The sequence below is a fragment of the Danio rerio genome, chromosome 14, assembly GCF_052040795.2.
Source record: "Danio rerio strain M-AB ecotype USA chromosome 14, GRCz13ab, whole genome shotgun sequence".
Taxonomy (NCBI): domain Eukaryota; kingdom Metazoa; phylum Chordata; class Actinopteri; order Cypriniformes; family Danionidae; genus Danio; species Danio rerio.
In genome coordinates, this window is record NC_141034.1 from 20,838,801 (window position 1) to 20,864,945 (window position 26,145).

The window sequence follows — 26,145 nt, forward strand, 5'->3', positions numbered from 1 at the left end:
CTTCCAGCATGACAATGACTTAAAGCACACCCACAAAATATCAATGGAGTGGCTTCACAACCACTCTGTGGATGTTCTTAAGTGGTCCAGCCAGAGCCCAGACCTAAATCCTGTTGAACTTCTCTGGGTGAGATCTGAAAATGGCTGTACACTGTCACTTCCCATCCAACCTGATAGAGCTTAAAAGGTACTGCAAAGAAGAATGGGCAAAAATTCCCAAAGACAGGTGTGCCAAGCTTGTGGCATCATATTCAAAAAGATTTGAGGCTGTAACTGCTGCCACAGGTGCATCAACAAAGTTTTGAGCAAAGGCTGTGAATACTGTGTACATGTGCTTTTTCTTTTCTTTTCTTTTTTTTTATATAATTTGCAACAATAATAAAAAAAAAATAAAAAAATAAATAAATAAAAATCACATTCTCATTATAGGGTATTGTGTGTAGAGCTTTTAAGAAATAAATGAATTCAATCCATTTTGGAATAAGGCAGTGACATAAAAAAAAAAAAAAAAAGTGGAAAAAATGAAGCGCTATGAATACTTTCCGGATGTACTGTATATACATACACACTTACAGGGGTTGGACATGGAAACTGAAATGCCTGGTTTTAGATCACTTAATTTATTTGTCTGGTGTAGGGCCTCCATTTGTGGCCAACGCAGCATCAATTCACTGATACAAGTCCTGCACAGTGGCCAGAGGGGTTTTGAGCCAGTCCTCTTCCGGAATAGCAGCCAGGTCACTGTAATGCTGGTGGAGGAAAATTGTTCCTGACTCTGTACTACAAAACACTCCAAAGTGGCTCAATAATTTTTGGATCTGGTGACTGTGCAGGCCATGGGCGATGTTCAACTTCTCTTTCATTATCATCAAACCACTCTGTCATCATTCTTGCTATATGTATTGATGTTAATGCTGTATGATTATTCAAAAAGATCACAATCTCGATTCGACACACATGATCTTAATTCAGCTTTTTTACGATTCAGCCAATTATATTTTTCAAGGTCAGGTGAGAAGCTTAAAGGTGGTCGCACAAGTCTTCACAGAAACATGGACACCTTCAAATGGCATTAAAAGTGTCACATAATGTATTTATAAAGTATAATTCACCCCTAAAAATCCTCTCTGTCTTCATGTCTATGATCATATATATATATAAAATAAATAAATAAAAGTGATACACATTTTTGCCAGAATCACGCAGCCCTAATTGGTGCATTATCATCTGGATTAAAAAAAAAAAATATATATATATATATATATATATATATATATATATATATATATATATATATATATATATATATATATATATATATATATATATATATATATATATATATGGAATTGTCCTCCTTGTCCACAGTGGAAGTTACGCCCCTGCAAACATACATACATACATAAATACATACATACATACTTACATACATGCATACATTCATACATACATACATACATGTAAACAAACAAACAAAATATAAGACACAAGGTCACATAATGCAATTCAAAAGCATTAATAAGCATTAAAAGATAAAAATAAAAGCATGAATCAAAAACACAGACAACTGCTAATTTACAAAAAAAAAAAAAAAAAAAAACATTTACAGTGCATGTATGAGTGCATGCTAGCTTTAGTTAAAAATTATTATAATGCATACCAGATATTATATTGTGTATAATTATTTGTATGTGTTGTGGACATGTTTATTTATTTATTTTATGCTAAAAATAGTTAGTATATATCTAATGCCTTACTGTCTATTCCCTGCACTGTTAACATGCAAAGCTAAACAGACAATCATTTCAGAGAAAACATCATGAAAGCAACAATTTAATCACAGAGAGCGCAATCATGCCCAAAGCCATTAAGCTCAATTGTTTCTTGAGCAAAAAAAAAAAAAAAGAAATAGAAAAAAAGGTTCATTTTAGTGAACATTAACATCTGCAGAGAAGATTAAAGAGGAGAGACCAAACATATGTTGCCGTTAGAACATATAATATAGACACACAGAGATTCTTTTTATCCTCATTCATCTCACTGCCTATTTTAGATTCCCATTTGTTGTAAAGTTCAACCATACAGCTCTTGATCGTGATTACACATGATGTTTAATAAACTGCAAGCTGATTAATTGCAACGAAAATTAGGATAATTACACAAATAACGAAAATATCCTGAATTCAACAATTTAGCACTTTACAGTTAGGCGTATTCTGCATGCGAAATGACAAACATGAATAGTGAACTCAAGTCAGCCTTTGATAATCATCAGAACTAGCGTGAGGTGATAAGACACATGAAAATACCTCATATTTGAAGCTTTGAATTTATCATAATCAAGAAGAAATGTTCAAAGGCTAAAGTTCTCAAATACATAAATGAATACTGATAAAAATGAAAAGATTGGGAGCTGTGTATTACAACATTAATAATTATCATGTGATGCTTTCAGCTAGCAATAGTGACATGACATATGTCATATGACTTGAAATTGCAGTACTATGAAATTTGGTAAATATTAAATTACAAACTATAATGCAACACAACAAAGTTATATTTTGTCTTGTCTCACATACAAAACATCTATCTATCTATCTATCTATCTATCTATCTATCTATCTATCTATCTATCTATCTATCTATCTATCTATCTATCTATCTATCTATCTATCTATCTATCTATCTATCTATCTATCTATCTATCTATCTATCTTTCTGTCTTTCTGTCTGTCTGTCTGTCTGGAGTTGACCTGATTGGTTGATGAGATGGGAGTTGGTGGTGGATAAAGCTAAGGTGGAGAGTCATGTAGCTGAGAGTCTGTTCCTCTTGTTGATTCCTGTTTTTCATTTTGGTATCTAATTGGGTCTCCTGTTTTTTGGGGGTGTTAGGTAAAATCTCAACTGTAAAATGTATTTATTTGATTTATGTCAGTTAGTTTGTTCCTCCTATTGCACATTTAAAATTATGTTTGTTTGCTGTTTTGCTATAAAAAAATAAAAAAATAATAAATAAATAAAAACATGTGTAATCCTCGTGAATGAATATGACACATACAATGCACATATGTGTGGTGATTACTGCTGATTGGAACAGAAGTTCTGTGTGTGTGCATGTGTGAAACAACCCCTAGATAGAAAGAAAATGTAATGCTATGTAAAATTGTAAGAGGAGTTAAACATAACATCTGTTAAATATATAAACTAAGAAATGTGAGGTACTTTCAGTCTTACCCCTGTGAGAAATCAAGTCATAGTTACACTGTAAAAACCCAACAATCATTTTTATCTAATAAAATGAGCGTAGTTAACTCAAAATTTACTGAAAGTTAATTCTACTCATTTGAAAAGAATTTTGAACTGTACAGTACTAATATAGACTCGTTTTTTTTTTTTTTTTTTTTAACTTGGTTTTATAGTAGTCAGTTGGTTTGAGTTCTCTTTTTTATTGAGTTGTTCTGTTCTCAAATTGCTTCGTTTGCTCAAATCGATTAAGTTCACAGTACTCAAATGGTTTGAGTTACCTTAACTTTTTGGGATTACAGTGTATTGTAAAATGTGAACTCAGAAATAAACAAAAAAAAAAGTCAGTATGTCAGTATGTAGTCCAAAAAATTCCTATCTTGGGAAAATAAACAAATCAGAGACTGAGACAAACTAAAAACATATATATTTATTTACTTTTATTTTACTATTATTATTATTATTTTTATTTTTTTTTTTTTTTTCATTAATTTATTTTTTTCCTCTTTCTCCCCATGGTACACCACACCACAACTTTAGTTCTGGAGAGCCAAATTAAATGTCCTGCAGGTATTTGCTCCAACCACTTCCCCCAACCTCCATCCATATTTTGTGTAAAATATGGACAAGCATATACAAATCAAACATGTGCTGTACATGTTTTAGCAAGTTAGTTTTAAAAAAAATTCCAACAGTCATTGAAACAATCCAACAGTCATTGAAACAATCCAACTTTCATTTTCCAGCAGATTTTAGCTCCAACCCTAATTAAAGAGTACAGAAACAGGCCTCAATACTTACTTACAATTTAGCAAATTTAAAATGGAAAATCAGTGTGTGCATTTAACATCTGATTCTGCACACTGTCCAATTGCCAGCCCTTTCAATCATATGCTTTATCAGATAACCCCTTAATGATGTCCAAGTCCCTGAGCGCACATTCCACTTCTTGCTAATTGGTGCTTTTGCAGCTTTAGCCCTTCGCAGTGCTCTCTGAAGAGGGAACCAGCTCTCTCTGTGATCGTCTGCCATCATCATCTACGGAAAATACCACAATCCTCTATCTCAGCCTATCTATGTCCTCACCTCTCAGGATTTCATTTAATTAGGCGGTGGTCTAAAATAGCTCTGGCAGATCAGGAATAATGACATTAAGGTGAGGTGGGAGGGAGTGGGAGTTTGGAGTTTTCCTCTCGAAATTTCTGTCGCTTTTTTCCTCCGCTGGGATACATTTTCACCGCTGGCATGGCATTTAATTCTTATTATGCTCATGTCAACCTTTAATCAAATTTCAGCGGGGTATTGAAATGTTACTCACACCAAATGATGGGAAATGATACATCCGAACAACCGTAGGCAGAGAGCCGGAACTGTGCTCTTATCGAGTATCAAATAGCTTAATAGGAAAGATTATATTCCTCCTTATACATATGGTGACTCCTATGATTGATCACTCGCATTGCATATGCGGCTGTGGGCTGGGTGCCTGCACACACACGCACACACATGCGCGCATCCAAACAGAACACCTCCATCATGTTCTTGCAGTGCATCACAGAGAAAGGCCACCTTCTAGAGAAATATGTTTCTTTGCTGATACAGACAACCAAACAAGCTCTCTGCGTTTGATGTAGGCCACATGCAAGGGATAAAGGACCTGGACAAATCCCAGATATAAATGTATAAATCCTCTCATAGATTTCAAAAAGACTTTAAACTTGCACAGGAAATGTACACCAGTCTGTGAAACATTTTCAAACTCTTAAAAGAGGCAGCTTGGAGTCTGTCTATTTACTTTTTTTTTTTTTTTTTCTAAAAAAAAAAAAAAAAAACAAACAAACAAAATGTGCAGGTTCTATTGTAGGGTTTTTTCTGTCTCAGTTTTGCCTTTTAACTGGTTTTGTTAAAATGTGATACAGTATGAATGAATAAATGAATGAATGAATGAATGAACGAATGAATGAATGAATGAATGAATGAATGAATGAATGAATGAATGAATGAATGAATGAAAAACATGCAAGCCAAAGAAATAAGTTCTACATCTATATGTTTCATTAATAAAGTTTAACCAAGTCTTTATAAAGTCTTCTGAAAATAATGCAGTTTGTTTCTGCCATTAAAGTAAAAGAGAACTAATCAAATGCTAAGACAGTTTTAGATTTTTTAAAGTACATTTTCAAAGCGTCACGCTTATTATATAATTTGAAAGATTTGCAAGCTTTGCAGACATTTCAACACGCAGACAAAAATATACATGAATGCATTTTAATACCTAGGATGTTTTTTTTTATTAGAGTACTCCGAGTGATAGGGTTTGCCCTTTTTTTAACTCTAAAGGGCCATATCTAAATTTGATTAAAACGCGTGCCATTATCTCAGCTTAAAATAGACTTGGTGGAAGCAGCAGAATTACTTGTGTGAAGCCACTACCGTACAACCAGATCCCCAGGAGCTATCAATAATTGAACATCCATTAAATGTCTAGAAGAAGTGACCTGCTGCCTTTCTCCCCCTTTGCCTTTCTTCAACCTGTTGAGTTAAAGCCGCCGGTCAGTTCCGCCCCCGTACAATACGGCACCTCTCCGGCTGTCTTTATCAGCGGGAGCGTGGAGAGCGCGGATCAATCGAGGAGGAGGGTTCGGTTGCAGATCCCTTTGTCCCTTGTGCGCTTCATGCACCCAAGTTTAATTAGAATCCGTTTTAAATATTCATGTTAGTTGTCTCTACTGTAATCCTGTGAGGAAACCAGATAACTAGGTGGAGGGAAACCTTGTGACACCAAAACATACTGGCTGACAGCTTCAAGCTGCTTGGCAATTAATTAATTACCTTGGGTGAAGGGAGATTATAATAAATAAATATTGGCCGATCATGAGCGCCGGTGAACCTGAAAGATGGTGGCGTAAGCGAAGGTTGCGGGTGAGCGACCTCAAAGTTAATGTGTCCGCATGGCGTGGAGCAGCTTGCGCATAAATATGCATCACTTCAAAGTCAAGGATGCGGGCAGATCTGGAGAGAGGGCATCGGCGGCTGCTGGGTGGGCATTTAACACGCATCACACAGCCCATTGCATCGCCGTGAGAGGCGCTCACATGCTCGCGCAAACGGCAGGTCCCAGGACGCGTCTCGTTCTCGGATTCTGAGTCGGGTGCCAGAGACCCGAGCTCTTAAAGCATCTCACCGGTTCAAAACAAGCAGGTACGAGGGTTATAAATCGAGTGGGCTGCTGATGAATCCGTGCCATGGAGCCCAATCCCTATAGCTGATTAGGGCCTTTGGTAGGATGGCTGTAAAGATAACCTTTCTTTTTTCCGAGTGGGCAAATGGCAGATGTGAGCTTTAGCGGATAAACACTGAGGCCAGCTCAAAAGCTTTTTGAGATGATAATGATAACAGGCTCAGACGAGTTTTTCAGAAGAGTGCCAGCAAAAATAAAATATGAAATACGGCTTAATGGCCAAGCATTTTCATTGTCAGAACTGTGGAACTGTGTTTTTTATTGCATTGTTACGTGTTCTCCATTTATATGACACTTTTTCATTTTTCACAGACAGTGCTGATGCAGGATTGCTCACATGCTGTCAATGCAGACACAATTCTCTTCAGTAGGAGCAAATAGCTAAGTCTATAGAATTTTGCTTTTATTCATGAGAGGGTTAAATGGAGAGATTATATGGTGTGTCTGGCGAAGACAGTAATGAGGCCTAAAGGATGTGGTGATATATCCATCATATCTTTTCATAATCCTTTAAACTTTGTTGGTTGAATTTCTTTAAAGTTTCTTGGCCACTCAGGTAACAATGCGATCTAGTTCTGCTTTGTGTAAAGCAGGCAGTTTAAGACATCAAAGAAGCAAAAGCACCTTGTGTACCAGCGTTCATTCCCTTTCTTAAAGAGTTAGCTCACCCTGCAGCAATGGCACTTCTGTTATGATTCACTCATTTTCAAGTCTATTCAAATTTATTAGACATAATTTTCACAACACAAGTTAATATGCAAATCTAAGAGATTTCTGCATGAAAATCAATTTCCTAAAAATGTTGATAATTCATATAAAAAATAGATAAAGTTTAAAATGAACAATCACATTATACAGTATGATGAACTCTCTTAATTTGACCTATTTTATTCACGTTATCATCATTAATGTGAATAAATCATTTGTAAATGTCTGACCTGCAAAAAAAGACAAAAAAAAAGACAAAAAAAACTTTTAACACACATGCCTTCCCATACAATGTGAAATTTAAATTCTTTGTTAGTTAATCCAAAAACACTCATAAACATATTTTTTTTTAATATTTGTTATTCTATTAACTAATTTATTTGTCTTTGCCATAATGCCAGTAGATAATACTGCTAGTTATATCTGCAAGGTACTATAATTAAGCTTAACATGCTATTTAAAGGAATATCTAGGTTAACTGGGAAACAAATAGTAGGTCTTAAAAATGGTTTTAAAATATGTTGATTGATGTTGTTTGATAAGCATACAGTATTTAAATTGTTAAAAATAAATAAATAAATAAAAATACAAAAAAATACAAAAAACAAAAAAACAAAAGGGCCAATAATTTTGCCTTTTTTTATTTTTTTTATTATTATGACAACAAATCCAACAAAAATTCTTAAGTTTATTGTTAATCTCTTTATTTTATTGCCCAAATTTTACACAAAAATTATGAAAATTTGAACAAATTAAAAAAAAATAAATAAATAAAAATAAATAAATAAATGTGACAAAATAAATAAATAAATAAATAAATAAATGAATTACTTTCCAAAAACTCATTATCTGGTTGTTTATAAGGGGTAAAGTTTAAATCAACATTCAGAAAATACCACAGAAGCTGTCTATATTAAAAAGTTAAGAAAAGGGATTTTTTTTTATACAACTCGACAGGTTGTATCTGACATGAAAACAACTGTTAGTGACCTCTGACATTTTGGATAAAGGAGGGAAATATCAGCATTGGAAAAGTCTTTGCTGCTTGCATTGTCATTAGTCTTCATTCGGTGTGACGCCACTTCGGTTATCCACCTCCCTTAACAACACCTTGTCAGCCTCTTTATTACACTTTCCATCGAGGTGCTGCACACAGGAAGTGATTAATCTTTGAAAATGACGCAGGAAGTTAATCAGTGCTCGTGCCAAGCTGCGGAAATCTCTCTGAGTGTCCCGAACGGGGGTGACACGACAAATGAACCACAGCAGATCAGCGTGGAGCGTCTCAACCTGGTCAAGAGCTCTGCGGTTTAGAAGTAGGCCAGGATACTCCTTGATGCAACTAATCAGGCACAATGACAGGGACAACTGGGAGTCAGTGAAAGCTATTCAGTACACAAGTTATTCACCTTTTTCGTATGCCCCATGCTTTGTGTGAATTGCTGAGGTAATGTATATTAAACTGTTAGAATTAAAATGCTACTTTTACAGATAACAAATAACCCCAAAACCTTGAGACCAGTCTTTCTGCAGCAAAATTATGAGCATGTTACTGTACTGCACAGAATACAAATAGAAAATAATCAGGAGGAACAAAACAGTGAATTCAGAAGAGCTTTGGCCACAGATATGCTTGTTATACTAATTTCACATTTAAATACCAAGTGTAACATAATTTTAAAGACTAATTTTAAAAGACTAAGATAAACAGACACTATTTCTCACTCAATTTTCACTATGCACAGTGTCCAGCATTAATGAGTACACCCCTCACAGATTTATGTATATATACATATTCATTGGGCCCCTAATTAGATGCCAGTATTACCAGTATCGGGTTGGACCTCCTTTTGCCTTCAAAACTGCCTTAATCCTTTGTGGTATACATTTGACAAGATACTGGAAATATTCCTCAGAGATTTTGTTCAATATTGACATGACAGCATCACACAGTTGCTGCAAATTTGTGGGCTGCACATCCATGATGCGAATCTTCCGTTCCACCATATCCCAAAGGTGCTCCATTGGACTGTGATCTGGTGACAGTGGTGGCCCTTTGAGTCCAGTAAACTCATTGTCATGTCCAAAAAACCAGTCCAAGAAGATTTGTGCTTTATAACATGGTGCGTTATTCTGCTTGAAATAGTCATCAGAAGATGCAAACACTGTGATCATAAAGAGATATGATCTGTCTGGCACCAACAACCATGCCACGTTCAAAGTCACTTAGGTTTAAACTGCAGCAGGTCGTCTTGACCATGTCTACATGCCTAAATGCATTGGGTTGCTGCCATGTGATTGACTGATTAGAAAACAAGCAGTTGGACACCTAATATATTTGGTACCTAATAAAGTGGCAGGTGTGCATATATATCATGATTATGCAATACAATAAGATGTTTGTCTATACACACGTTTGAATTTGAATTTATTGAATGGGATAGCCCCTTGAGATGAATCATCTCATTTTCGAGGGGGTCCCTAAAAAGTTCATAAATCAATCAGAGTACAACACATCATAACATACATACACTTGACTAGACAAACAAACAAGCAGCACACTCCACCTGAAAAACTTCCCACAATCTGAAGCCTAAATAAGCAGAAACATATAATCAAAAGTACAAACAATTTGATATACAAATAAATAATAAACATTTAGTTTGGAGCCAATATTAATAACATTCGCAAGTTATTTCCAGAAGAGAAAATAAATTAGCCCTGAAAAGACGAAGTGATTTAATTGATCTAAAAAAGGAAGGGAGATTGTTCCAGTCACACATTTAGTTAGTACCAAAGTCAAAGCTAAAACTAATTTAATTGTATAGCTTGTTTGAATTTAAATGTATTAGCATTATATTGCCAAAGATGTTAGTTGACCAAACCTCTATTTTAAAAAGCCTAACCCTATACAAATGGTTTGTTTAGATGCACTAAAAATATTAGGTAAATTCCCTGAGAAATGGATACAACTGTACAATTTTAAATGGGGTGTACTAATCTAAGATGTGGACTGTACATGAATGTATTGCATTTTTTAAAAATATGTTTCATTTATTTTAAGTGGACGTTCCCCAAAGAGGAAGTGCAACACATACTTTGAAAATCAATGAAAAAAAGAAAAAAAAAGAAAATGGGAAAGAGTAAAACGAGGGTATGCACATGCCAAAGTATCGCATCCCTCAGCTTCCGCCCTTGTTCAGAGTTTCAGCCTCTAGCTACTGTTTGCATATTAAGCACATTATGAATAGGTGAATACACTTAAATATGGACATGTGAATTATGCATGGTGGAAACAGAGGATGGATTCCTGTCGGCGCGACTGTAAGGGGTTGCTGCTCACGCTCTGGAACAATAGCTTTCTAAGGGGTACGGGTTTACGTTTAAGTGTGTCAAGACAGCTATCTTTAGATTAAGCATCAGGTGGAGAAGAGGCCATGTATATTTATGTCACCGCCCAATGTACCGTGCCCGGTGAACAAACAATATGTAAGCTAAGCTCACTCATCCTTTCTTTTACCTCGGCAAGCCCAGGGCACGTGCTTTCTAAATAATTCAGCAAAACCTTGGTGTAAAAAATTAATTGGGTGTTGGGAAGTTCATTGGTTTTCTCAGGGTTAAAAGTGTGCTTTACTAAATCACCACATGTATTTTTTTATCTAATTATATATATTATTTTATTTGTTACAAAATACTGTAGTATGAAAAAAAAAAAAAAAAGTTAAACATAAATGGAAACCAAACATAGTAATTCTATATTATTACTACGGTTAGAAAACTATTACATGTAATATAACAATATTTCTTTATTTACTTATTTATTTAAACTATTTTTTTTAATCAGCATAGATTATTTTTGCATAATTTATAGACATGTTTAGGCGTATTTTAGTTACCATAGGTGGGGGACTTGACTTGCTTGATTAAAGTAAGAAAATTACTGACTTGACAATAAATTGAAAGCAAGTGACTTGATTTGACTCAAAAGCCAGATTTATACTTTCACCTGGCGCTGCGTCGCAGACCTTCGCTGACTGTGCTCGCACCTCACAAAACGGATGAGGATTTGACGAATTCGCCATTTTAATATTCTTCAAAACAACAGGGGGAGGTCAAAAGAAAGCAATCATAAAATCAGACAGATAAACAGAGAAGTATGAAGTTTCCAGGAACTTCCAGAGGGGAGTAATAATTTCCACACTCACTGGCCACTTTATTTAGTACCAGTATCGGGTTAAACCTCTTTTTGCCTTCAAAACTTTCTTAATCCTTAATCCTTCGTTACATACATTCAACAAGGTACTGGAAATATTCCTCAGATTTACTGTCTGGCTAGTTGGTGTCCTATATACTAAAAAGGCAATAATGGTCCAACATTCCTGTTCATTATCACCAATAATGTCTAGAAAAACAGGGCATCAGTATATTGTAAACTGATATGTTCAAATATTCCGTTCCAGTTATCAAAATTATAATATAACTTGATTTCGGTATTGTAACTATTAAATTGTTTTAAATTCAAAATTGATTCATTAAACTTACCGAGTCACTTATCCATTAATGTCAATTTAGCAATTAGAAAGCTCTTTGTTTATTGGTATTTTTTTAGATTTATATAAATACCATAAAGGAGAGTACAAAAAATAAATAAATAAAATAAAATAAGCCATTTATTAGTTATTGTGCGTTAGCAAGGCCTAGCATCTTTTGTAATATTTTTTTTCTTTATTTTTAATTTGATTTTGTTTTTTTGTACATTTATGATTGTATAATGCTTTTGATATTCTTCTTTTATAAGCCTGGCATTGTTTTTTATGTGTCATTTTTGAATAAAAAAGAAAAAAGAAAAGAAAAAAAAACAGAGCAATGAAGTCACCTTACAAAGTAGCTTAAAATAAATGTAAATGAAATTTGTCAGCACCACTAAAGACAAATTAAATCCTCCTCATTTAACTCAGCAAAACCCAAACGGTGGCAAACATGGCAGACATTCTTCACAATTGGGGTAGATTTCAAAATTATACAAGAATAGCAAAAGGCAGTTCTTTACCTTTAAGACCTTTAATTTTCTTAAAATTCTAAGATCTTTACTGCCTGACTGAGATACTGTAACAGTCACACAATGAAAACAAGGATGGTCATCTATTATCATCACATTCAAACACACAGTGGATTGTTCAACAGGAGAAGCAGTTAAGTGATATTCTTAGATGGAAAGCAGACTAGCATGTTGTTTACAACGTTAACAAGGCTCTTCATGCAGCCATCTGAGTACTAAGTCACTTTCCTTATCAAAGCATGTGCATCCACAGGGTTATGAGAAACGTCCATAGGAGAACGAAAACATCCATAGAAGGAGAACCAGGGAGTAGGTGAGGTGAACCATCTGACTTCAATTCCAGCTATTGTACGGCTGCAACCAGGGAGGCTTTATAGGGAACTGTGATTGCTGGTGCAGGTGAGAGTAATTGGTATTCAGGTGAGAGTGCTCGAGTGTGAGAAGTGGTTGGTGAAGGAGAATGGTGATAGTTACAGCAGGAACGAGCCGTGGATGTGACAGATACAATATAAAGTGGGTATCAGACTGGACAAAAAAGCACTCAATTAAATTCCATTGTTCTGTGCCATGGTTTTTTAAATATAAAAATGTATTTTACCAAAGAATTTTTAATCGAGTTTTTGTGCATGGCTGGTGTTCCTGATGCCCCATTGTCTCTTTTAAGCTCCGGTCACACTGGGCTTTTCCTCCCATAGACTTCCATTCATACGCACGCGAATGCGTCAGACCGGAAACGCAACGTCATGCTTTAAGTTTTGCAGGTTGCTGCGGTGCAAATTTCAAGCTTGGTGAACTTTGACCTGCGAAATCGCATCACTTGACTGCGTGAGGCAAACCGAGGATCAAAACATGACCTCTCTGGACAGAAATTTAAAACATGGAGCAATCGTCCACTTTTTTTAAAATGTCTAACAAGCTTGGTTAATCCCGCCCCTTTTCGCAGCACCGTACGACCGAATTTCACCCATACAAACTCTAGTGTGACAGTTGCTTAAGCCATAACGACTTTCAAATTGGACGTTAAAGATATGCCAGAAGCAGAGTAGGCTATGTAACTCAAGAATATCAGACACGATAACTACAACCTCAAATCTGACATTTTAGGAATAATAAAAAAAAAAGAAAATAATTATTCTGTTCAGTTTCTGTACTATTGAATAAACAAATAAATACTCAATGTCAATTTGGCCTTGGTATAATTTTTATGATTTGTTGTAGTGTTTCTAAAGGAACGTAATTTTTCATCATATCACATAATGAGATGTATTAGGGACTTATAATTTTGAATTTTAAAGAATCCTGAAATGAGGGGGGCATTAATGTCAATGTTAAATCAAATGTGGGCATTTTTAAGTGTCTGTGTGGACTAACATTAAATGTGAAAGCTGAATAGCAGCATGCTTATACTGGATGATAGTAAGCTAACATTGAAATGCTGAAGCAATTACTTCATTTTCAGTCATACGAGTCAGACAAAAAAGTACTGTATGGCCGGCTTGGTCACTGTGAACTTGAGATTGTAAACACGGGTGAACTCTGCAGCTCCCCAACATTGTTTCTGTATGTTGCTAAGCAACGCAAAAATACTGCAAATAGCTGTGCTGATGGCAAAAATTATACTATATTGATGTAGGCATGTTGCAGCTGTTTTACTTCAAGGCTTTATAGTGTGGGATTGACTTCAAAGATAGGATACTGTACAGAGATTGCAAGATAAATCCAGCATATTGTGTGTTTACCACAAGAAAGACAATAAAGCAACTGTTTTTTTCTGGGCTGATAGGTTATAACATTTTCAATTATATTCTGTTGAAATTAACTAAATGACTTAGAAAAAAAAATGAATAAATAAACTGTTTTGGGGAATGAACAAAAAGAACAACTGTTGAAAAATTTAATAAACAGAATGAAATAGACCTGTTCGACTGGATATGCTATTATTATTATTAATAATAATAATATATTTTAATGTATGTATTGTATTAATTAATGTTAATCTTTTCAGTCTACAAATAAATTTGTAAAGAAAAAAAAAAAATATATATATATATATATATATATATATATATAAAAATATATATATATTTGTGTAATGCATCTTGACTTGGGTGAACCTCTGATTTGACTTGACTAGCTTGATTTGTCTGAACTGTGACTTGAGACTTGTTTCGATACTTGATGGTAAAAGACTGGTTTGGACTTGTCCACGTGTGACTTGTCCACAGCCTCTAGTGGTTACTGTATTTGTGCCACAATTTTGAGCTTTGGTATATACTGTAGGCTTTGTGCCTGATTTCATATCACATTCACACTACATGCCTGTATTTTCTGAGAGCTTAATCCTGTTCCATACAGACACACTTCACAAATACAGAGATGTCATAAATATGCTTAATCCTGAACAACTAGTTGTTAATGCAGCAAAGCCACTCTCTTTGTACACTGACAGTTTGTCTGAAATGTGTGTCACTCTTCTCCATGTGTGGTGTAACAAATCACAGAGACAGAACTACATGTTGGGACTCAATTTCAAAGTGTACAAGTCTGACACTGTTTGCTCACAGCCCTGCAGTCTAGCAGCAACTCATGTTATACAACAGAAGAAGACTGAGCTGTTAAGAAAATATAAGTGTAAGGTAAATGCTTTTGGTATGATTAAAAAAAAAAAAAAAAATATATATATATATATATATATATATATATATATATATATATATATATATATATATATGAAGCAACATTTTTAAGGTAATTGAATTAGATTTATGCAAGCAGCAATATATTTAATCAACCTTATAGTTTGTGTGTACACATTCTCATACTTCCATTCTTATACAACAAATATATAAAATAGTTTTGTCTGGTTTTTGAGTCTAATTGACTGATAGCTGTGCGATATTCTGCAATAACAGCACTCCTACAGCTACCTCACCCATCTGTATTACTCCGCTCACATAGAGTGACAGCAGATGAGTGTACTTTTGAGGCTTTTTTTAGGTGAGAATGTAGTTGTTTTGATTGCAGCGTGTCGACCTGTTGATCATTCATCAGCCTGTCATACTGAGCAGAGCAAAGACTGTTGATGTTCCGCCACAAGATGGCAACATAGACTGCATAATAAGTCCTTAGAAGACAAACACTCTGTGTAATTTCAAATTACAGCTAATCAAATCATTATAAAACAGGTAAGTGACTTTCTAAGTTGATCTCTCTCTTTAGTATGTTGTAGTCCTGTATTTGTACCAAAGTAATCAAATTTGCTTTTATTTGGCTTTTTCAAGTTTAATTATTGTGAAATGCTGATTACAACAGAGAGATATTGAGTGATATCTCTAGACTAATGGCACTTCTTGCCGTTTAGCTGTAAAATCTTAAAATGTGAGCAAAATCACCTGTCTTGTCATCGTTATAGATATTATGCTAGAGAATCATTCAAATACTAGCAACCTTGTTAACTCCTTGTTTTTTCCAGCTTGCAAATTATGTATTTAATTGTGTTTTGTTACTTGTAATCGCTACATGCGGTTTGTACTGTATCAGGTTAACTATTTTTAGATATCGCGACTTTGTGAATTAATACTGAACGTGTGTCGTTGTTTTACTTATGGTTAAGAATAGAGCATTATGCTGTTGTTTAACTGCATTGCTTTAATGCACTTCTGCATTGGGTTCACACATATAGGCTCAATCCCAATTCTATTTTTTTGTACCCCTACCCCTTGGCCCTTGATACAGAGTTAGAAAGGGATGGGCTTCAAAATTTATCACTAAGACATGGGACACTACTACAGCTGACACCACTGATTCGAGTGTCATTGAATGTCAGAATGCTGGCATTATTATACAGGAGCTATTATAGATTATAGATAGTGAAATTTAGCATTTTTTATTTTAGATTATTATTTTTTTTTTTAAATAAAAGCATGACAGTCAAGCATGAATGTGGTTATGAGTGTATAAAAACATGTGTTTGTTTGTTGTAATAATGTTGTAATAAATTTGCAATAATGACAAATAATAATAATAATAATAATAATAATAATAATAATTTGTGAATCTCCTTACTTTCATGTAAGGGGAAGGGCTAAATGATAGAATTGGGCTATATTCTGCACTGTGACTACTTCAACAATGTTGATAAGCCGTGGTGGGCATGTCTCTCGCTAAATGCAGTCAACCAATCACAACAGATTGGGTCATTGGACCACTTAGCGCAAATTATCATTGCACTAAAGAGAAATAAGAAATTGCTGAACAAATCATATGGAAATCGTTGGGAAGGATAAGTAAAAATAAATGTATAAGACAATGAGCGTGTTTTTTGACCTTGCATGCATATCAGCCTGTTGTTGGAGACCCTCAAAACCAAAACACAACCTTTTTATTATTTTACATGTCACAGACCTAGATGTCCAATCTTAAAATTGTAAATTCTTCTTAAAATATTAGTTGTTTATCAAGCACTGATGGATAGATGAATGAATTAACGGATGTATGGAAGGAAGGAAGGAAGGAAGGATGTATGGATGGATGGATGGATGGAAGGATGGATGGAGAAAGAAAGAAACAATAAATAAATAAATAAATGATTGGATGGATGTGAAAATTGGAATATGGTTAGAAAGATGGCTGGAATAAAATAATAAATTAAAGATGGATAGGTGAAAAAACTGAATGAATAGATGGATGGATGGATAAAATAAACAATGGATGAATGGATTGAAAAAACAACAACACTGTAGTGGATGGATGGATGGAAAAAATGTATGGTGAATCAATGGATAAGCTTAACAAATAAGTGTGGATGATGGATGGATGGAACTAAAGAAAAAGGGTGATTGATGAATGGATGAATCAAAGATAATAAAATTTATAAAATGATTTATTAAAATACAACTAAAGCACAATGAATGTATGGATGGAAAATGTAGATAAACTAAGGGATGGATGGATGGATGGATCAAAAAAGAAACAAGAATGACATATACATGTATTGATTGTGAAGATTATGGTTAGCAATTAGATAGATAGATAGATAGATAGATAGATAGATAGATAGATAGATAGATAGATAGATAGATAGATAGATAGATAGATAGATAGATAGATAGATAGATATTCATTAATTAGATAAAGAAAACAAACAATGGAGGGATGTAAATAATTCAAAAATGTTGGATGGATAGAAAGAATGAAAAATCCCTGGCCTCAAATGCAGCTAGGTTGTTTTATGAAGTTGCTGCTGGAATGCAGAGTGTTTGTTTGCAGGTCCAAAATATCTAAATTAATTATCAGTATGGTTACCACTAAATGAAAAAAAGAATTTCTCCTGAATTCAGAAGACATAAAAAAGGTAATTGTGGCACTCACTGTTCAAAACTGTGCAGTGTGTTCATGTCCTGATGTCAGGTTCATGGATTCCACTTGTCAGTCATTGAAGACTCCATAAGCGTTACGAATGAGTGTGGTACAGTATATAGTATCTCTCTCCAGTCTAGAGAGACAGAACATTCTGTGCGAGGGAAGAAACACATACATTATACATCATACATCACAACACACACACTGAACACTGTATATAGTTCGATTTTGTCTCTGGTGCAGCAGCCGTCTAACCAACAAGGGCACATTGTTTCTAAGGTCTCTAATAAACTTTATTTTTAAACTCTCTGACTCCAGAGAAAATACAGTATACGAGTAGGAGTAAATGAATGGTAATCTCGGATGTGTCAGGAGAACACGGGCACTGTTTGAAAACATGCCTACCGCACATGTCAACATTATAGCAATGTTGAAAGAGAAATGGTAAAGAGGACTTCCGATTGTTACGGATTTGTGATCTTTGTTCGCAATATGCTGGGAGAGGAAGGGATTTATCCTCATTCTTGGATGGAAGGGCCACATGCACTGTTACACAAGTGGTTTATGGGGATTTACTCTACATATGCTGCTTGACAGATAACCTCTGCATTCAGCATCACTATGTATCATTTCAAAAATACACACTGTTAACGAAATTGAACAACTGCAAACGGCATTGCTTGAGTAGATCCATTTGAATAGGAATTACATTTGAAGGGGAAACAAAATGTCACGCTAAAGCAATACACATTACATGCTAATATAAAAAGCATTGCTCTAAATATTATTATGTCGGGCTTATTGGTTGCTAGAGCCAAGATTTTTAGAACCTGGCACGTTGCCAGTGGTTATACAGCATGTTTCTGAACGGAAAGTTATTTGTAAAGCTAATTTTGGCAGCAGAATTAGTCGAGGAAACAAAGCAATGCTCACTCAGACTAAGGGCTTGAGATATGTATGCAGTATGTAATTAATTGAATTATCATAGCACGTCAGTTTGTAAAAAGAGTAGCAAAAGAATAAACACAGGGAAAGATTTTAAAACTCAAATTTTAAACTATTTATTGACCTCTGTGTCATGAAATGATAGTACTTAAATCACAGATCACTTGAGGAAAATGCAGGTGAATATAATCTTTTATCACAGTAATACTGCCTTTGCCTTCAGAAAAACAACAATTGCAGTAATACTGGTGTTTTAAAAAGACAGATAACTTTCATTGTTTGCTCTTAAAGGTTTAGGTAAGCAACTTTCAGCACCAGGAAATATAAAATTGCTGAATTAATTTATTTGCTTATGTACTTATTTATTGCTTACTTATTTAGTTACTTACTTTATTGGAAATATCGGCATCACAAAGAGAGCTTGGCTGAAATAAACTACCTAAGATTGACTTTGCTCCGTAAGTGCTTCTAATGTCACAGTTAAATTCAGAGGGTTTACATGCAAAAATACTATTAAATGTATCATTTTGTAAAACTGATTGTGAGGATTATTATTATTATTTTATGACTGAAGGATTATTAAGTTAAATTACTGAAACTATTAATCAATTTAAGAAATCATAATTTTGTAGTTTTAGATTAGTTGAAGGGCTGCACGGTGGCGCAGATGGTAGCACGTTCACCTCACAGCAAAACGGTCGCTGATTCAAGCCTCGGCTGGGTCAGTTGGTTTTTCTGTGCGGAGTTTGCATGCTCCCCCCGTGTTGGTGTGGGTTTCCTCCGAGTGCTCCAGTTTCCCCCACAAGTCCAAAAAAAAAAAAAAAAAGTGGTATAGGTGGATTGGGTAAACTGAAATTGTCCATAGTGTATGTGTGTAAATGAGTGTGTATGGATGCTTCTTCTGGGGAAAGTCTTATTTGTCTCATTTTGGCTAGAATAAAAGCAGTTTTGATTTTTTATGAACCATTTTAAGGTCAAACTCATTAGCCCCTTTGAGCTAATTGTTTTTTCCATAGTGTACAGGGTAAACCACTGTTACACAATAACTTGCCTAATTACCCTAACCTGCTAGTTAACATAATTAGCCTAGTTAAGCCTTTACAGTAGATGTCACTTTAAGCTGTATAGAATAGAAGTGTCTTAAAAAAAAAAAAAAAAAAAAAAAAAAATATATATATATATATATATATATATATATATATATATATATATATATATATATATATATATATATATATATATATATATAGTTATTAAAACTACTATTTTTAGAAATGTGTTCTAAAAATCTCTCCGTTTAACAGAAGTTGAGGAAGAAAAAACGGGGGCTAATAATTCTGCCTTAATAATTATATATATATCACAGTTGTGACATTCAGAAAATTTCACATTTATCTCATGAATGTTGTATATGAGTATATCTTAACATTTTAATTCAAAAGTTGGACTTTCAACTCTATTATTTATTTAAATCAAACTGCCAACATGAATGAATACTATAGTAATTTATATAAAATACTATGTTTTTGTACCATTAAAGTTAATTGTAATATGATTTTTATTAATTTTAACTTTAGCATTATTTACAATGAGTATATAAACAATAATAATACTGTAGTTTACTATATGCTACTACAATAAACTGTGGTGTGTTGTAGTATGATATGTCTTAAAGATAGAGTTGGGTCAATTGTTTACAATATTGGTTGTACTATAGCAACTATAAAAAAATAAAAAATAAAATAAAATAAAATAAATAAATACCACAGCCTATTCAACCTCTTTACTTGGATTCAAAAACACTAGAATCTGCTTAAAATTAATGTAATTTTTGTTTTGTGGATGTGAGTAAACTTGTCAATAGAGAAACACTATGAGCAACAATTCAGCTTAAGCAAACATTCACACCATTTACCACTGGCTTATTAACTGTCTAGTATTAAGTTTTTTACTGTTTGTTAGATGTACTTAAACACATTACTAACTAAGCTAAAAGTCTTGGGGCCTCATGTACGAAGACTTGCGTGGAAATCTTACTAAAACATTGCGTACGCACAAAGCTGTAAATGTGCGTACGCAGAAAAAAATTCAGATGTATGAAACACTGCGTACGCCGAATCTCACGCATATTCTTTTGTACATCCGAATGAACGTGAAACTGAGCGCAACATGCACGAGCACAAAACCCCTCCCTGCCTCCTCCCCCGTATGAATATGCTAATGACTATGCTAATGGAAAACCCAACGAAAAAGCAAAGGCAAAATCCAACAAAAAGAGAAACTTTGAACAGAATGTGAATTGGAGGTGCTGCTTTCGGAGGTAGAACGGAGAAAAGCGGTGTTATTTGCAAGTTTGTTCTCCGGAATTAACAACAAAAGAAAAAAATAGAGTGGGAGAGTTTAGCTGATACGGTTAACACAGTTGGGTCTGAACATCGCACTGAGTGCATTAAAACAGAAATAGTGTGGTTTATATCTGTAAAATGTTGCAGCACTCTTAGCAGTCTCAGTGGCGCACCTCATAAGAAGCATGTGATCACGTACTGACACGTTCGTGCACAAACTCGGTTCGAATCCAGCGTCTGATGAATTCTTTCTTCTTTTTTTTCCCGCTACATATCAGATTTTGCCCACTATTTATCACGAGAAAGACAAGTAGGAATCATTAATAAGTCTGTGCATCATATTTTATTTGCACATTTATTGAATGGAAATGTTTCTGATTCACGCATGCAAATTCATCTTCAGATAGTGTCTTTATAGCAATGTGTGTGCAGTAGATAGCTCAGATTACATTGGGAAAACAGGCGACCGCTGCAAATTGTGCTTTAATGTTTAGCTGGTCAACTGTATGGTATGGAAATCTTACATACCTACTATATGAACCCGTCTCATACAGCTGCCATTGCAAGGATCAGACACTTTGTAGAGAAGAATTTAACACAACTGCCTCTAGGAGTCGCCAATGGAAATAAAACAGACACGCACAAAAAATGTGCGTACGCCTGCCAGAAAGCTGCCGTGAACCTGCGCACATTCCCACGTTCAGTTCATTGTTAGTAAATCCAAACGTGAGCGATTCTGAGCGTGAAACCTGGCGTACGCAAAGTTTTTGTGCGTACGCAGCGTTGATACATGAGGCCCTTGGTTAAGGGTTTGTTAATAGTGTGAATTGTATATTAAAATAAAATGTGGCCACATAAATAATGTAAAATATAATCAATGATTTAGAAAGACATAATTTGCACAGCCCAAACTGTACTATCATATGTTAAGAAGTGAATCTAAAACAACTTTGGCATCCACTATGTATTTGTAGTACATACAATTTCCCATAATTGAAGAACTCAGTCCTGACGGAATTTTCCAAGTCAATCTGGAAAACCAATTTGCCCTGGGATTCTTTTTGAATTACAGCTATATTCAAATATTTGTACTGTAGCATGAAGATGGGTCATCGAGCCCTTTTCCTTGGATAATATGATGCATTGTGTGAGGTCCGATGAGACGGAAGGCAGGAGATTAACATTTGACCCCCACGGTAAAGAAGACAATTAACAAAGTGATGCTAAAGGGACTCGACGTCTCACAGCGTCGGGAGCACATCCATTACGTCAGTTAGAGGCTTCAATTGACTGTGTGATCTAATTAAATACAAAAACGAGTCTCTCTAGCTTTAAAGTGCCATCAGAATTTCTTCATTTTAATTGAATGTCTCTCCCCGAGGAGCTCTTGTGTTATGAACTTGATTCAATCCAATACTTTGACAAGCAGAATCTTTGCTTTCTCTGGGCGCTTTGGCACAGATTCAGATCATCGCCTTCTGCTCATAAAGGAACATAAAAACCCTTTTATTGTGCAAATAGAAATTATTTTTTTTTGGTTCAGAGCTGCATATTTTTGATGTCAGAGTTTGGTTTGGATGCTTGGTGTGAAAACAGGACCAAAGGTCATTTTGGGTACGCTCTATGTTGACGCAAAATTGGAATGAAAGCTTCTGTCCGTGGGGAGACTGCACACCTTATGTGTGTTTTGAGGGTGTGAAAAGGGCCATGACAGTATGAAATCAAGCGGGAATACAATAAATTGAGTTGTCTTTGGAGAGTGGTGCACACTTTTGCAGTGGGTCTGAGAGAGAGAATGCAAGATCGAATTGTCCTTTAGTGGTATAGAGCTGCATGCAGTTTAAATGTCAAATGCATTTTCATTCATTTTTAACTAATGAATGCAAATTTGACTGAGATATAAGATATGTTTACACAGTAAACAACTGACTTTATTTTAAAGAAACTTCATAAAAGTTTGATCTAATCTTAACTAAACCAAAAAAAGCTAAAAAGCAAAAAAGTAATAATTTCAAAATGCAATGTGATTAGATATATATATTCATAATTTTATAAATTAGCATGCCAAAAATAATAAAATAAAAAAATATTTCCTTTTCTTCACATAGCAAACTGAGATGCAAATTGACTGTTGCATAAAAATTATAGGTTAAATAACAAAATGGGATTTAATTAACAAACAAACTTAATAAATAATTTCAAATACAATTAAAATGAAAGAACTAACATAAACCAGCTCAAATGTTCTTGAATAAAACATAACAGTACATATGTACAAATATGTAATGTCCAAAAATGCATTTTGAGAGGTGTATTGACTGTTGAAAAGCTAAAAATAGATAGTTTTATTTTTTTAAATGCGGCATAAATTCGTCCATTTTTACATTTTAGATTCTTTTGAACACATGTAGGTGCTGCTTGTCTACGCTTTTACAGTATGTTCATTCTTGCTTTCAATTGTGGGTAACATTATTGATGGAAGGTTTTTAATTAAACCGCTAGTTGAAGTTTGAAACTTTTACTGCAGGCGCTGTGCTTGTGCACAAAAAGCAGAGTGTAAAGTGTTTTATGTTGTCCTGTCTTTTATTTTGTAATTGTTTTGTCATCTTGTTTCATGCCATCTTCATTTCCCGCTATGTGTTACTTTGCATGTGTGTCATGTTTTCATGGGTTTATCTTTGTCATGTGTTTAGTTTTTAATTGGTTCTTTTATGTCATGTGATCCCTTCTGTTTGGTTTGTATACACCCTCATGTTTCCCTGTTCTTTAGCTGTTTCTCAATTCCAAGAACGCAGGAACTTGGGAGACCGAGAGAACACAGATTGTGCCCTGTGGTAAATGAGATGCTGCGTTCTTCTTGATGGTCACGTGACCTTCATGCGTTTTTAACTGGAAATTGTTTACACATTAGAGCATTTATACAGTGATTTATTGTTTTTTTCCCCTTTTGATGATATATTCTATGCATAAAGACTTTACAAATATATTTTGCACAACACAATTAAAACTGATTTTAATACAAATTTAAAAAAATAATCACCTTTAATGTGTTAATGCCTTTATTAGGATTTTCATGATAATGTTTACTCTTACCGTTTTATTTAGAGAAACTCGCAAAGACTTCTAGGACTTCTAGAGCAAGTTTGGTGCTCAAGTCTGCATCGGTGCATCCTCGATATCAAGAACACATCTGGGAACTTTCAGGCGTCCTCCATTCTTGTGTTCCTGAGATTTGGAACTGAACTTCAGCATTTGATGATGATGTTACAGAAGAACCCAAAGATGCAAGAACGCTGAAGAACACATGTTGAGAAACAGCCCTAGTCTAGCTTTGTTTGTTTGTTGTAACAAGTGTGTAGTCGTGTGACTTTGTTTTATGCTATGTTTTTGTTTAAAGCCATGTTCATGTTTTGCTTGAAATTTAGTGTGAAGTTTTTGTATGTTTGTTTGCACTTTGGAATTAAAAAAAAAAAAAAAAAAAAAAAACTGCACTTGGTTCAAAACGCCTGCCTCCAGTGGACTTTAACTGCTACATACAGTAGAGTCAGATTCGCCATAGTAGTTAAATTTTGATACAACACTTGAGTATTAAGCACAGATGACTTTATGACAAACACAGTGCATAATATAAAGACAGAACATTGTGGATGGTTGAGAACTCCTTTGCTGGATTTAGTGACTGGCACTCATCCCCCCTGCTGCTCTTTGGGGTGCTGTTAAGGCTCTGTCGGCTTACTATGTGTGTGCATGCTTATATTCATTATAAATATGCCTGGATGCAAACTGAATACAATCTTAAGCCTCATTGACACTACAAGCGACTGACAGCGTCAGTTTATTGTAACAAAGAGCAAGCAACTTCCAGCGACCTTTGTCTACGCTAGCGACAGCTACCGTTGGTGACCAGGGGCCTCATGTACGAAGACTTGCATGGAAATCATACTAAAACATTGCATACGTACAAAGCTGTAAATGTGCGCAAAAAAATTCAGATGTATGAAACACTGCGTATGTAGAATCTCACGCATATTCTTTTGTACATCTGAATGAACGTGAAACTGAGCGCAACGTGCACGAGCACAAAAGCCCTCCCTGCCTCCTCCCCCGTATGAATATGCAAATGACTCTACTTTGGCAAAACCCAACGAAAAAGCAACGGCAAAATCAAGCAAGAAGAGAAACTTTGAACAGAATGTGAATTGTAGGTGCTCCTTTCGGAGGTAGACCGGAGAAAAGCGGTGTTATTTGCAAGTTTGTTCTTCGGATTTAACAACAAAAGAAAAAAATTGAGTGGGAGAGTTTAGCTGATGCAGTTAACACAGTTGGGTCTGAACATCGCACTGAGTAAATTAGAAAAGAAATAGTGTGATTTATAGGTGTAAAATGTTGCAATACTCTTAACAGTCTCAGTGGTGCAGCTCGTAAGACGCGTCAACATGTTTTGACACGTTCGAGCATGAACTCGGTTCGAATCCAGCGTCTTATGAACTCTTTCTTCTTTTTTTCCCCCGCTACATATCAGATTTTGCCAACTGTTTATCACGAGAAAGACAAATAGGAATCATTAATAAGTTTGTGCATCATATTTTATTTGCACATTTATTGAATGGAAATATTTCTGATTCACGTATGCAAATTCATCTTCAGATAGTGTCTTTATAGCAATGTGCGTGCAGTAGATAGCTCAGATTACATTGGGAAAACAGGCGTCCGCTGCAAATTGCCCTTTAATGTTTAGCTGGTCAACTGTATGGTATGGAAACCTTATATACCTGCTGAACCCATCTCATACAGCTGCCATTGCAAGACTCAGACACTTTGTAGAGAGGAATTTAACACAACTGCCTCTAGGAGTCGCCAATGGAAATAAACCAGACACGCACAAAAAAATGTGCGTACACCAGCCATAAAGCTGGCGTGGAGCTGCGCACATTCCCACGTTCAGTTCATTGTTAGTAAATCCAAACGTGATCGATTCTGAGCATGAAACCTGGCGTACGCAAAGTTTTTGTGCATACGCAGCGTTGATACATGAGGCCCCAGGTGAGCATGTCGAGTGACACAACTAAGTTGAGAGTCCTTCAACTTTATGCGAATTAAGAGTAACTTTCTTGAGCAATAGCCAATAGGAGCACCAGTACAGCTCACGTGATCCTGTCAGCTCGCTCAGTGGCTGGTTGTATTCGTGCTGTATATACCTACACAGACCTGCGTATGAAGCAGTTTGCCACCCAAAGTGACAG